The sequence below is a fragment of the Diadema antillarum genome, unplaced genomic scaffold (genome assembly GCF_040938485.1).
Source record: "Diadema antillarum isolate AM-2024a unplaced genomic scaffold, OU_Dant_1.0 seq00001753_RagTag, whole genome shotgun sequence".
Lineage (NCBI taxonomy): Eukaryota > Metazoa > Echinodermata > Echinoidea > Diadematoida > Diadematidae > Diadema > Diadema antillarum.
Genome location: NW_027272435.1, coordinates 160,001 through 173,177, shown reverse-complemented (window position 1 = coordinate 173,177; position 13,177 = coordinate 160,001). Strand labels below are relative to the sequence as shown.

General features: G+C 36.1%; 1 long non-coding RNA gene across 1 annotated transcript; it reads left to right on the top strand.

The window, feature by feature from the left end:
- Positions 1 to 1,040: 1,040 nt before the first annotated feature.
- On the top strand, positions 1,041 to 3,456 carry LOC139712048 (uncharacterized). Its single transcript, XR_011709551.1, has 3 exons — positions 1,041 to 1,154; positions 2,014 to 2,072; positions 3,300 to 3,456. It is a non-coding gene; the product is annotated as an uncharacterized lncRNA (long non-coding RNA).
- Positions 3,457 to 13,177: the final 9,721 nt, after the last annotated feature.

The window sequence follows — 13,177 nt, the reverse complement described above, 5'->3', positions numbered from 1 at the left end:
GGATCGTGACAGAGGTAGTATCGCGGATAAATATCAACTTAAAATCGAAAAATTTCTTCAAGTTGAAGACTTACAGGTGAAGTTGAAGTGTTGACAACAGGTAACGTGCAACATTTGGTTCTGCCAATACTATAGTCCCTTTTGCTTCTGTTCGAATTGATGACTTAATGTGACTCGGTCGAGAGGAACCTGGGAGATGACATCTTATCCAGTCAATGGATTTAAAATTTGTGCGCATGCACTGGCCGTCAATTCAGTGTAGCTCTCACATGTTCCTCTCGACCGAGTCACACGGTGTTGAATGTTGTCTGCTCTGAACCGAGCTCCGCTGTTTGTGTTAGCGATTTACATGCTTTTTCACCATTGACTAACACTAGCCCCTAGGGATTATCATTTTCGTCATTTCAAGTTCGGTGCTGGTGTTAGCGTTGCTGTGCGAAACCCACATTCACGTCCATAAGTAGGTAGACCTCTCTTCGTTTTACGTGCAAAGTCTATGCTAATGCAGTGCTCGCCCACGTAAATGAACACTCAAGACATGGCTACTTTACATAAATCTGAGCCTAGGAGCAAAATAAAGATAGTTGTATTTTGGGGAATGGATGAAATTTGTGGCATTTTAATCCGTCTTCCTCACTATGTGTCTAAAACTAAGCAGGTTTGGCTACATCTTAAATATTTTACTGTAATCACGCGCCATCACTTTTTTCGTCGCGCAATTCCCGCGGAGCTCGCGGTGCTGTGATTACAACACCTACACTGTAGTGCTGGTGATCGATAATTTTGATCGGTATCGCCTCGTTAATCTGACCGTCGGTGTTGGAGCTCGATTTAACGCTGTTATTTGGGAGCTAGCACTAGCACTGAACTTGAAATCACCCACTGTATGCCATCGGATTATCCTCAATCCTCTCAACTGTCAATTTACTTCAAATCATATGTTTGTTTGTAATGAGGTATCCAAGCAATTCAAGATCATTTTGTTTTTATTTTTGTTTCTTTCTTTTAACTTCTATAGACCTCTCGAGGAAGAAGCCAGATATTCTTCACATGTGCAGAACATTTGTATGCCAGAATGTTTATTCAAGCTTTCCACATCCAGTTGCATGCAGTAAACTTTATCCAATGTCCAGCTTGCTGCCAGATAATTCAAGGTGAGAATTGTACAATCGACTGTTTGACCCCATGAACAACAGTGACAGCAATGATACAAATTATACAACTTGGTAACAATGTGGAGTAAATATATCTTCTTTTTTTTTTGTTTTTTTTTTAGTGTTGTTTTTTTTTTAGTACTGGTATGATGTGTTACTATGTTTACGTGTAGCAGTTGTTATTGCAGTATGCATGCCATTTCTAGGGTTACCTTCAATATAGAGGGTTCAGTTATATATTTTCAGTTGATGAATGTACTGTACAAGTATGATCTCCTGGTAACAGGCAAATTTAGCACAAGCAAACTGAAGGAGTTAAAAAAAAGATGAAAAATTGTATGTTTGCTCTTTGAAGTTGTGCTGAATCATGAAGGCAAAGAATATGAATGGCTCTTCATTATGGATGCAAGTATTTTAGAAGACCAAGTTCCATAATTGTGTGCTTCACCAGATCATAGAAAGAAGTGTAAATGCTTTGAAGAGTCTTAAATGGTTGCATGCTTTGAGTCCATAAGTCCACATAGTACATGTAGCCAGTTAGTACCTAGTCATTCTTGATCACTCTAGAAGCAAGTGTTGACCCTGGGGGACATAATTTGTATTTGATGATGCCATTTCCCATGGTAGCTACAGTAGATATCATGTTCAATTCATAGTGATCTTTTTTATATACATGTATATATATATATATATATATATATATGGGATACATGTATGTGTGTCTCTTGTTTGTTTGTTTGTTTGTTTGTTTGTTTGTTTGTTTGTTGGGCTTCAGTACAGTATATTTATGGGAATCAATTTCTTCATAATAGCAATGCTAACATCAAGAATGCGCTGTTGATGTTGAATGTTCCTGCAGGCAACCTCACAGGCTCTGTTCATCTCTGGTACCAAGTCTTCATCCTCCTAATTCATCAGGTGGGTAAGCAAGCATGTGTGGACTGGTGTATGATGCAGGATGTAGAAAGAGAGAATTGGAATTTTGTGACATGTGAGCTCAAGTCTTTTCATCTCTTATAAACCCTTACAGAGGTCTCAAACCAAATGTGTGTTGGAGTTCTTCGCAATCAGGAAGCATGTGCCCACCATGTTTGTATAATTTTCAGATTTAACCTTTCAGACAAATAAATCAGGAAGTGTATGACTTGTGCTTTATGTCCATGTTTCATCAAGTCATGTAATGTGATAATTAAAACAGACAAGAACAGTAAGCTTCACTCTAAAGTTTACATTTTTTTAATGAAGTTTACTCTACATATTAGCATCATGCCAAAGTAATCTTATGCTCCAAAGATTCTCAGTATCACTGGTGCAAAGTGTGAATTAACACTTGATAAAAAAGGATACCCCACTTTACAAACATGCTTTAACCAAGGTACTTGTGCTCCTTGTAAACTTTTATTGCTCACACTTGAGGACTGGCTTCTGGGAGAATTGCAAGTGCTAAGTCTTGAGGTTACAGACACACATATGCAACATTCAGTTGTGTAAACTCCAAATAAATTGAAAAATATACAACTTCCGAGGAGAACACAAATGAATCAATTTGATGTGTAACCCTTTGCAAATGTATGCAAGCATATAAATTACAATTGTCATACAACAGGTAATGACATGAATTATGCTTTGTAAATTGATTTTAAAGAGACATTATTCAGATAAAAAATGTTATCATGCTGCTAGCTGTTGGAATAAAAAAAAAAAAAAGCTGTACAATGTATGTAGAATACTGGAACACAATCAGTATGGTTGCATGAGCAGAAAAGAAAGAATGAAATAAGACAAATCCCTTAAAGTACTTCATGCACTGAACGCCCTATCCAGACATCTTTTAAAAGTCAGTGTTGAATGTGGATAGTCTAGTGAAATAATCGTTTGACTTTATGTGACAGCTAGAACAAGGGCATTTAATGTTTACTTAATTCCTGAGATATGACAAAAAGTATTAAAGGCAATGCTGAACACATAATATCTATCAACATAGTGCAGTTGAAGAATGTGCTGTCTTTTCAAATTCTCTAAACTGCTGTCTTGACCCTTTCACACTCCATAACTCTGGCAGATTTCAAAACAGACAATAAAATCCTGTTAAAGTTTGGAAATTGCAATCTTTCAGTATTCCATTCTTCTTCTTTGCAATCACAGATGTTGTAGATGCTGTCAGTGGTGAAATCGCCCAGGGCCACACACGCCTTTTCGCTGTTGTCCATCTGTCTGGTTTGCAGCACAAAGTCACCGTCGGTGATCTGATACTTGTCCAGAATCATTTGCCCCCTGATGTTGGAGAGAGGATACGACTTGAAAAGGTGTGGATATTGACCCAATTTTTATGTCATCTGTTGATTTCTGTTGTGATCTCTTCTGTTGTGATTTCTGTTGTGATTTCTATGTGATCTGTTGATTTTATGTCATCTGTTGATTGTCATCATAGCGTCATGGATTTGTCACTTAAACTGTGGAACACTTTTGAGTCTTGGCTTAAATTGTAAAACGAGATGAATATGGGGAGAGTAGCCACACTACAGGAAAGTGATATGGTATTTATTCTAGGTGTTTTGTATACATGTTAGACTGAAATTTGCTGTCCCACAAACGGGATAAGAATCATTTCCGGTTTCTCTTTTACATGAATGTTGCCTTGTTGACTAAAATTTGCTTGTTGATTGCTTGTCTTTTTTGTGCTGTAAGTAATTCAATGCAGCATTATGACTATGAGTAGGTTTATCTTAAAGTACTGACAAAAATCTCTCAGTTGCTGTGGTTATACAGGTAAGGCTTTCTGTTGCAGCAACCTGTTATGGTAGAATCAAAGGATTGAATGCTGGCAACACTTGACATTTGATAGGACTGAGTTTGGGGACCTCTAAATCATGGTCATTAATTGCACTGGTGATCAATCTATTCTTTGCATGAAGTATGGAACATAGACTCACTGATCAGGGGTGTATATGTATGAACTACTTGATGTCAGCTTTCTGTTTTTAAGTTATTATGATGGATCTGTTATACTCTTCCTCTGCATCATAAATTTGCTGTGATCAGTCATGAAAAAATGCCGAGGCTTGTCTTCCATGTAAAAATTGAGGCTTTTTGACTGCTACCCTCTTCGTGCTTTTCCTGACAACAGAGCTTGATTTTGTCTACGGCGTTAACATTTAAATAGCAAATCACTGAGTTTAGTGTAAATGATTCCATTATTCACATATTAAAAACAAGGACCAATCATAGGGTAACACCATTCCTCAAAGAGTTGAATATTATATCTTGTGCAGAATTGTAAATGTCTCTACTGCTTCCAAGTGATGTTTTGTATGGTCACTACTGATTGAAGATTGTAATTTCTGTCCAAAGCAAGGACTTCGCATTCAAGTAGTAGTATCCATTGTGTATTTTTTTTTTCTCACGAAAACATTGAAATATGCATACTTCAGGATTTGGCTTGACAAATACAGTTAGTAGTACTTGCCACCCCAACTATTTTGTACTCATTGTAATTCATTATGTGTCTTTTTGTTCTATGCATACTTATCATTTTATAGGTTCTTCTGGTTGGTGGAGATAACTTCACATTGATTGGAAAGCCACTCCTCAGGTAAACTGTCTGAAGAAATAAACAGCAGTTTTTCTTCATTATCAATTCATGTAACAATGATAATACCCCGTAAAGAGTTTATTAATGGCAGTAAATAAAATAATGCTGATTATCATTATCACCATCATATCACTCATACTTTGACTCTGTGTTATATGACAGTGCAGACAAGTGAAAGCCTGTGACTGATAACTGAAGGTAGTAGAATGTGGAGGTAATGCAGGGTAGTGGAGAAGTGATATTGCAAATTATGATATTACTTTAAATGACTATCAAAAGTGATATTGCAGTACATGATATTGCTTTTAATTAGCATGCTTCATATTCAGTTGCAGTAAAATGCCATGAATTTCCTGATTTCTAAGTATGGCATGTGAAATGTATTGGTCAAATTTTGAAATACATTGTAGTACGTCTGAAAATTGTAGATATTTGGAGGTTTTGTCATCACCTAATATCACATGTCTTTAGAAACAACCAAACAGCATTTGAATTTTATATGTCGTCTTATCTTCAGTCTGGATGCAGTTAGAGTGGAAGCCACAATAATAGAGAAGACCATTAGTGAGAAAAAAGTAGTCTTCAAATTCAGAAGAAGGAAACGTGCTGCAAAGTACAAAGGTGAGACAATGTGACGAACTTACAATGATCATCAATACCGTGGGAAGACTTGTGCTTCTGCCCTGAAAGGTGCTGGGAACATTATGTTTTCTGGTTTTCTGTGTGTGCATTTGTCCATTTCATTATTGTCATCTAAGAGAAACTGCGTGATGAATTTGCTAGGTACATGTACCTGGTCCAGATGTGCTACATGAGGCGTAGATCAGATGCTTGAATTTTTTTTTTTTAAAGAATCTCTCAAGGTATAGGACAAAGGTCAGTGAACTTTGGTTAAAATTAACATTTTCAGCTATTCCTTCATCTACAGCATGTCCAGTGGTGATATGATTTTTGTTTGATATGTAAAAATGAATAAACAATTATCAGAATCCAAAGAAATGAATGTCCCTTCTGCTGCACCTTCCTGAAAAGGTTACCTTTCTGTTTTTCCTTTCTTTTTTCTGTTTACAGAAAAGTGCACAGATCTGACTGTTCTGCAAATAAACAGCATTGAAGTTTCACCAAAGCTGACATGATGACTGGGCCTTCTCGTTCCAGTTGAGAGAGAGACATTTCAAATCAGACAGAGTTTGCAGTGGTTCTGGACATTTCACGCAATGCTACTGTGATAAGCAGCATATTAAGTAACTGTGCCTCAGCTGTGCGTGTTCTGGAACTCAAGGGACACTCAACTGTTTTTGAAGTGGAAAAGAAAAAATGGAACACCATCAAGAAACGCTAACGTCCTAGTCACTGATACAGATAACAGATGCACTGCTAATCCATGGGAGAGCTTGGAAGGGATCAGAATGTTGAAGATGTTGCCATGGTACACATGAATAACACGTGCATGTATATTCTCATATTGGAGCGACCATAATCATTATACTGACTTTACCCATCTGTGGACGATTTTCAGGCTATCAGGCAGAGATGTGTGTTAATCATGAGCACTCTGAAGTCCATACATTTGCATATTTGCAATGCAAATATAATGCAATCTTCAGCTACTCTTGGCAGAACAGCATTCAGATTCTGAATATTAGTCACCTGCAATGATAGGGCTGAAAAGGTCAATTGTCAAAAGCCACCAAAATTCATCTTAAAAGTAATATTCCAACCAAAAGTACAATATCCAGCCGTAAATTCCATTCATCAAGTGTATTTTGTAGTGTTACTTGGTGTAAAGCCATGCTTCTCAACCATCTAATTCTGAGGCCCACTTCGGCCCCTAAAAAGATTTTTGAGGCCCAGTTAAATCAAATACAAATTAATTGTGTGTATATATATATATATATATATATATATATATATATATATATATATTATATATATATAAATATATATATATATATATTTTTTTTTTAAATGACATTGTGGCCCACAGGTTGAGAAGCATGAGTGTAAAGCATTGAAAGTGATTGGATATGCACGTCATAAACCTTTTTTAAAAAAAATTTTCTCTATTCAAAATGAGGTTAAGGTCAATCATCTGTCAGTGGTCAAGAAATTTTTCATAGCAATATGAAAGATCAGTTGCATGCACATGTATGGCACACACTGTGTAGTGATTGTGATAGAAGTGGAGGCATTTCATTTAACTAAGAAGCAGTGGAATTAATTTATTTCAACTGCAAATTTTTGGTGTCGAAATACACATACAAAAGGATTTGAGAGAGAACAGAAGACATACACGTAGTAGTTTTTATATCTCAGAAGTCAAAGTATACTTGATAAGGAAAATGTTGGCACTAACTGAAGAACTATTCAATCAGTGTAGTGTATGATGACTATGATGGACTGAAAAATAGATGCATCATCATTAAATATTTGCCTTGGCACAAGTGATTGTCTTGTATATCATCTTAATACTTGATTGAAGTTTTATCCCGATTGCTGAGTTTGTGTGGTATTTAAAGAAGAATGCATAAGAGACATTATTCTTTTAAATAGAACAGCTATATAAGTGTGTTGTCTAGTTATTTAAGTCTTCACATGATAAAGACATTTTAGTTAGTTAGGTTCCTTCCTCAGTTATAGATATTCACTCACTGAAAGCAGATTTAATGGCAGAATAACTACCAAACACACCTGTAATGAAATCATGCTTACAACTAGTGTCCAAACATCGTTCCCATTATCTGCAAAATGCTGAATGTAACTCATGCTTCCTAAAAACGTAATTTAGTACATTGTATGTAAACAGTTTTAGATAGTAAGACATACACAGAAATTAGGGAAAAAATCATTACACATATGTGTAACATGTATGTTCTCAAGGAATCAGTTCTGACATTTGTTTGTATGTTGTACTTGATCTCGTACAACAATTATGTTTGTGGAACATTTTCTAGTGTGTGTGTGTTGGGATAGTGATTTTGGCAGTTTTTTTTTGTGTGTGTGCGTGTCGGACTTATACCATTGACACGAGAATGCAGTATTTATTTATTTTTTTTTTAAATACACAGAATTCAGAGAATATAACCATGTATGTCTTTTGAGGGTTCCATCCAGACATTCTTCATCGAGCAAGGGGGGGGGGGGGGGGGAGGGGGGAATTGACCCTTGACCCCAACAACCACAAGCACTACCCCACCCCACCCCTAAATATACATGCATATACTAACACGCAACATTATATTGAATGTATTTCAGTATAGTGTGTGTGCGCGTGTTTGCGTGTGTGTGTGTGTGTGTGTGTGCATAGAGTGTGCATACACAGTGTAATAAGCATTTTCACTACACTGCATGTGCATAATGCATGTCGGAATTGCCAACAGAGCCCTTTCTTTCTTCTTCTCCCCCACCCCCCCCCCCCTCTCTCTCTCTCTCTCTCTCTCTCTCTCTCTCTCTCTCTCTTGTAAATCTATCGTTCACAGCCATTACACGTTAAGGCGAGATTTTCGCGGTATAAGCTTGTCAAATCAACTCCAAACCACAATTCTTTGGTACACCTTCAGTCTCTTGTTTTTTTCTTCTGTAGGGAAACAATACGTCAATCTTGTTTTTATTCACACATTGAACATCTTCACTTTCAAGTCGAGAACACACACAGATGTATATACATCACTAATTCAAACACTTTAGATGACAGTAAAACATCTGGACACTGAACTTTGCTTATGTTATACAATAGAAACCAGAACTAAAACACAGAATGATAATCTTTTCAACGTTCAAAAGAATGTCATAAATAATCTTCTCAAATGAGAGACACATCTTCTGCGCTATTCTCACAAAAATCGATAAAACATCAGAGATATAAAGAAAGTCATCCTGATATGACCAATCAGGTGATTCGCATGCATAAATATTTTCAACAATTACATTGCAATTTAGCAGTCATTACCATATTACATTTATATGACGTCTATTACAGCTTTCCTTGCTGTACATAAAATCCACTTTTGCCCCTACACCGACATTTTACATTGAATAGAATTTCATTAAGTCGATTTTTCTCTCAAAATAAATACAATTGCTCTGAAAATATTATGAAGATATACATTCAGACATGCTTTATACACTCTTCAATTGCACTAATATTGGAACACAATACATGTATTTTGTTCAAAGTAAATTCACACGAGATTCACAACACGGGGAACTGTTAGAGTAAATTCACTCAAAACGTAGTTGTCGTAATTCTTTGTTGAAAAGAAGCTTCCAGCCTGCGAGAGGCAAATTTCTTAGAGGGCACTGTCACAGCAAAAAGGAAAATTGGTGTAAAATGGATAAAGAGGGAGAGGAAGGAGAAATAAGAAAGATAATGTCATTAAGCGATTGTGAGAGCTGGTACAATCAAACAACCATTGTATTGGAGTTAAGAAACATGAGGAAAATGTCATATAGATAGGTTCACATGGTACGCCACGCAGCTATTAATAACTGGTGAAAGGAAAATGCAAAGTGTTCAGCGAATGCAAAGTGAAGTATGAAAAAAAGAAAGTCGGGTGAAAATAAACTGGAAAGACGGAGTTCAGAAAATGGAAGTAGGCCCCAAAATTCTATGGTGTATTCAAAGGTTGAGTAATAAGATGTGACAATCGCACCAATCCTTGTAAACATGTTTAAAGGGATGGTATAGTTTTTGGTGAGACTGTGCTTCAGATTTTCAACTTTTTTGTGTGAGAGATAATGAGAAACCTGTTATGAAATATAAAAGAGCATAATAATTCTAAGAGGAATTCAAAGTTTATTAAATGAAAACTGTTTTTGAAATGGCTTAGATAGCCAAAACAACGCGATCTTGATAAAAGATGGGACCCACCTGTTTGTTTTTGGATATCTCGGCCATTTGAGAAACGATTTTCATCAAATAAACTTTACATTCCTCTTATAGTATTGTGTGCTTTTCAACATTTTATAAGTAGATTCTAAATATCTCACAAAAAGTTAAATGCTGAATCCTCATCTCAACCAACACTATACCATCATCCCTAAGCTGGCTCGTTAATGGAGCCTTCACAACCTGCTGTATTCACTATGATCGACACTTATACGTCATTACTGGCTACCAACAGAACTGTTTGGTGTTACAGTATAATCTAAAATTATACAACATTTAAGTTTGGAAACAATTAACCTTGTTAAATCTTCGGACTTGGGATTGCAATGACAAGGTGAAAACCTGTGAGAATTCATCGGCAAGTAAGCTAAATACCATAAAGAGGAAAAGACTTGGTTGATACAAGGAGGATACCTGCTCGGTCAATGCATTTGTTTCATGTGGCCGTATTGATACTCGACTAACTGCAAGGAAAAAAATAAACCAGTTACTCTAGGGGGATCAAAATTATAGAGTATATAACATGACCACATCTACATAATGCTGCAGTTTCTGCTGGTATATACTTCAATCGCTAATTGTCTTACGCCTAATCAACATCATGTGTGACGACACAGGTTGTGGCCAATATACCGATCCTTTTAACTGACTTGCTCAGTACAACTTATTGCTGCCATAATACAATGGTAATAGTTTCTAATACTGTATGATACAATTTCCAAACCATATTGGGAACGATGTAGTCAGATTCAATTACCAGACAGTGGGTGAAGAGGGTTTACAAGATATAAAAGACTTAGAGGAATCGTGCAAAGCGGACAAACAGGAGAGGATACTCTACCGTCATTATATTCATCAATGTTAACGACAGTCATGCTATGAAACCATAGCATCGTATGACTAACAGCTATTTATTCCGAAGATTCGTTAGTTCCAAAATGAATCAGGTGTTTGTTTGTTTGTTTGTTTTTTGCACTTTTTGTAAAAGAAAGTACCGTGAATGATTCAAAAACATATAATATGACTTTTTTTCTCGTAAACGAAAGTCTCAGGGAGGATGATTTGTGTGTACATTTTAGCGCACGACATTTTATCGTTTGTCTCGAGCAGTTGCGCGGATGGGTTCCCTGTGCTGAAAGGACGTTGATTCTCAGTTCCTAGCAAAATTGATTTCAATAGAGTGGTGGGGACTTTAGATTATCCATATACCCTACCATCAAGAAGGAGTTTCCGCAAAGGAGCAAACAGCAAACAAAAACAAAAATCAAAATTCATTAAGCAGCATAGCTCAATAAAAATATTTGCTTTGATCAATCTCATTTAAGTTTGGGAACAACTAACCTTGTTAAATCTTCGGACTAATAAGCCCTTTTAAGTTTCATATATAGATGAAATGAACTCTTAGTATATCGAACCCTAGTACACTTTCGGAAAACGAACCTGCAAAATAAAGAGCCGTTGGATTAATGCAATACTGTAGTCATAAAGACAAAGGAATCTCCAGGTACAGTTGTGTACTAATAGAACGGTTGGAATGACAAGCATTTTCCACTCTATGCATCAGCTTAGTCCCCTTTCTGTACAAGACCGATAGTGCACTACGATATCTTGAAATCAAAATTATAATTTGTACACATTGCCATTAGCACTTCGCCACACAATCGTCAGAAAACATAATGTATACAGATACAATAAATTCAATGTGATAAAAACTGTTCAACATCATACATTAATTTTGTTATCAATACAGCACGGCTAAAAACGTGACCAAAAATCTTCCTTGATACACTTTATTCAGAAAAGTCTTTACAATATCAAGAATAAATAGCTTCTCTGGTCAACTTCGCAAACTTTTTTTTTGACAGCAAGTATATATGATTCGAGGTAGTATTTACAAGATAAATTGTCAAGGGAGATACATACAGAAGACGTTGACATACTGAATTGACTTTTCCATACAAAAGTATGTAGTAGAGTGTATATAACATAATATATAACTTGCAAGTTACGTCTATATCACAAATAAATGAATACGTATATTTCAAAATAGTAACATTACAAGCACCTGAATATATCACATCAGATCAAAAGATCGTATAATCGTCTATACTTGAGTTAACACTATTGTTACACTGGCTATAGTAAATTTTACCACCATCCATCGGTCACTGCAGGTAATGTCCATTTGATGTCATAGATGATCCAGCAACAGTTTGTTTGTAGTCTTTTACATGACGTCATACTGACCCGCACACAAATGTCCCTTATATACCGGGTGTAATGGGAGGACGGTATGATTATTGACTAAATAAGGAAGAAGTCTTCATTTTCAAGGCATTCTAATAGTGTTCAAAAGAAGCCGACTGAATACAGCTTTGAATCAGTTGCAAACAGGATAACATCAAATCCAAAGAGTTGTCTGTCTTTCTTTGTTTAGATGGAAAATGCTATAATTATTCAGAAGAAAATCCCAGGACATTCCTGCGATATCTAGATTTGAAAATCCTAATCTAGAGGCACTTGGGTCTACAATGTGGCATAATTTTAATCCTGAAGTCAACTATGGATGAAAACAAACTTCATCGTGATAGTAAAATTTTTGTTCCAGAGAGCTACAAAAATTATCAAACAAGGTCGAGTGTTCTTGTTTGGAGATGTACCCTCTGACAACTTTGCTTAGAAATCATACACTCTCTTAATAGTGTCAGTCGATTTAATTGGCACTGACAGAATCTCTCCTATATCATGTACCTATATACCTTTAGCTTCAAGAGGATAATTATAACTAATGTGGAAAAAGAACAAAAGAGCATCGGGGATTCTGCGATGAGCTGCAATATAAGATGACATTCAAAGCAACTTTCCCGTTTGGAAATGTGATATCATGGGGGGGGGGGGCTGCAATAATCTTGTTTGTTCGCTTTTGTTTTGGTGTGTTCTGAAAGGGCTCTGAAACCTTCTGTTTGTCTTTTAATTCTAACTACAGTGGTGAGTAAATATCTATTCCTTGTATCTCCTACTTCTGAACAATTTTTCCTACGAACCTTATACAATGTATTGCATTTTTAGCCAACTTTGTCAAGTGACTGGAACCAGCTCAAAACCTGTCATGTCGTATTGTGTAATAATCTATCTTTGCTGAGTATTCTTCCATGGCTTCATGATTAACTTTCATGATACGTGGAGACGACATGATGATCTGAATATATTGAAAACTGTTGGCTTTGCCACTTGACTGAAATTCCAGACCTATCACGCCACATGTGACATATCATTATCTCAGAAGAGTATTTTCTATGATGTTATGATTGATTTTATATTTTAGGGACATGAGATTTTCAATCATGTCGCCAAACAGCGAAGTCAAACCGAGTTAACAAAATCGGTCGCGTTACCAGGATTTGTCTGCTGCAAAGATTCAAAATTAATGTCCACTGCTTATCTCTCAGATTATTAGATCTGCAACAAAATTTGTTTAAATTTTTGCTTTCTACCGGTGTCGTTCATATTCTAAATTATCAAAATATCACTTCAAGATTCAAG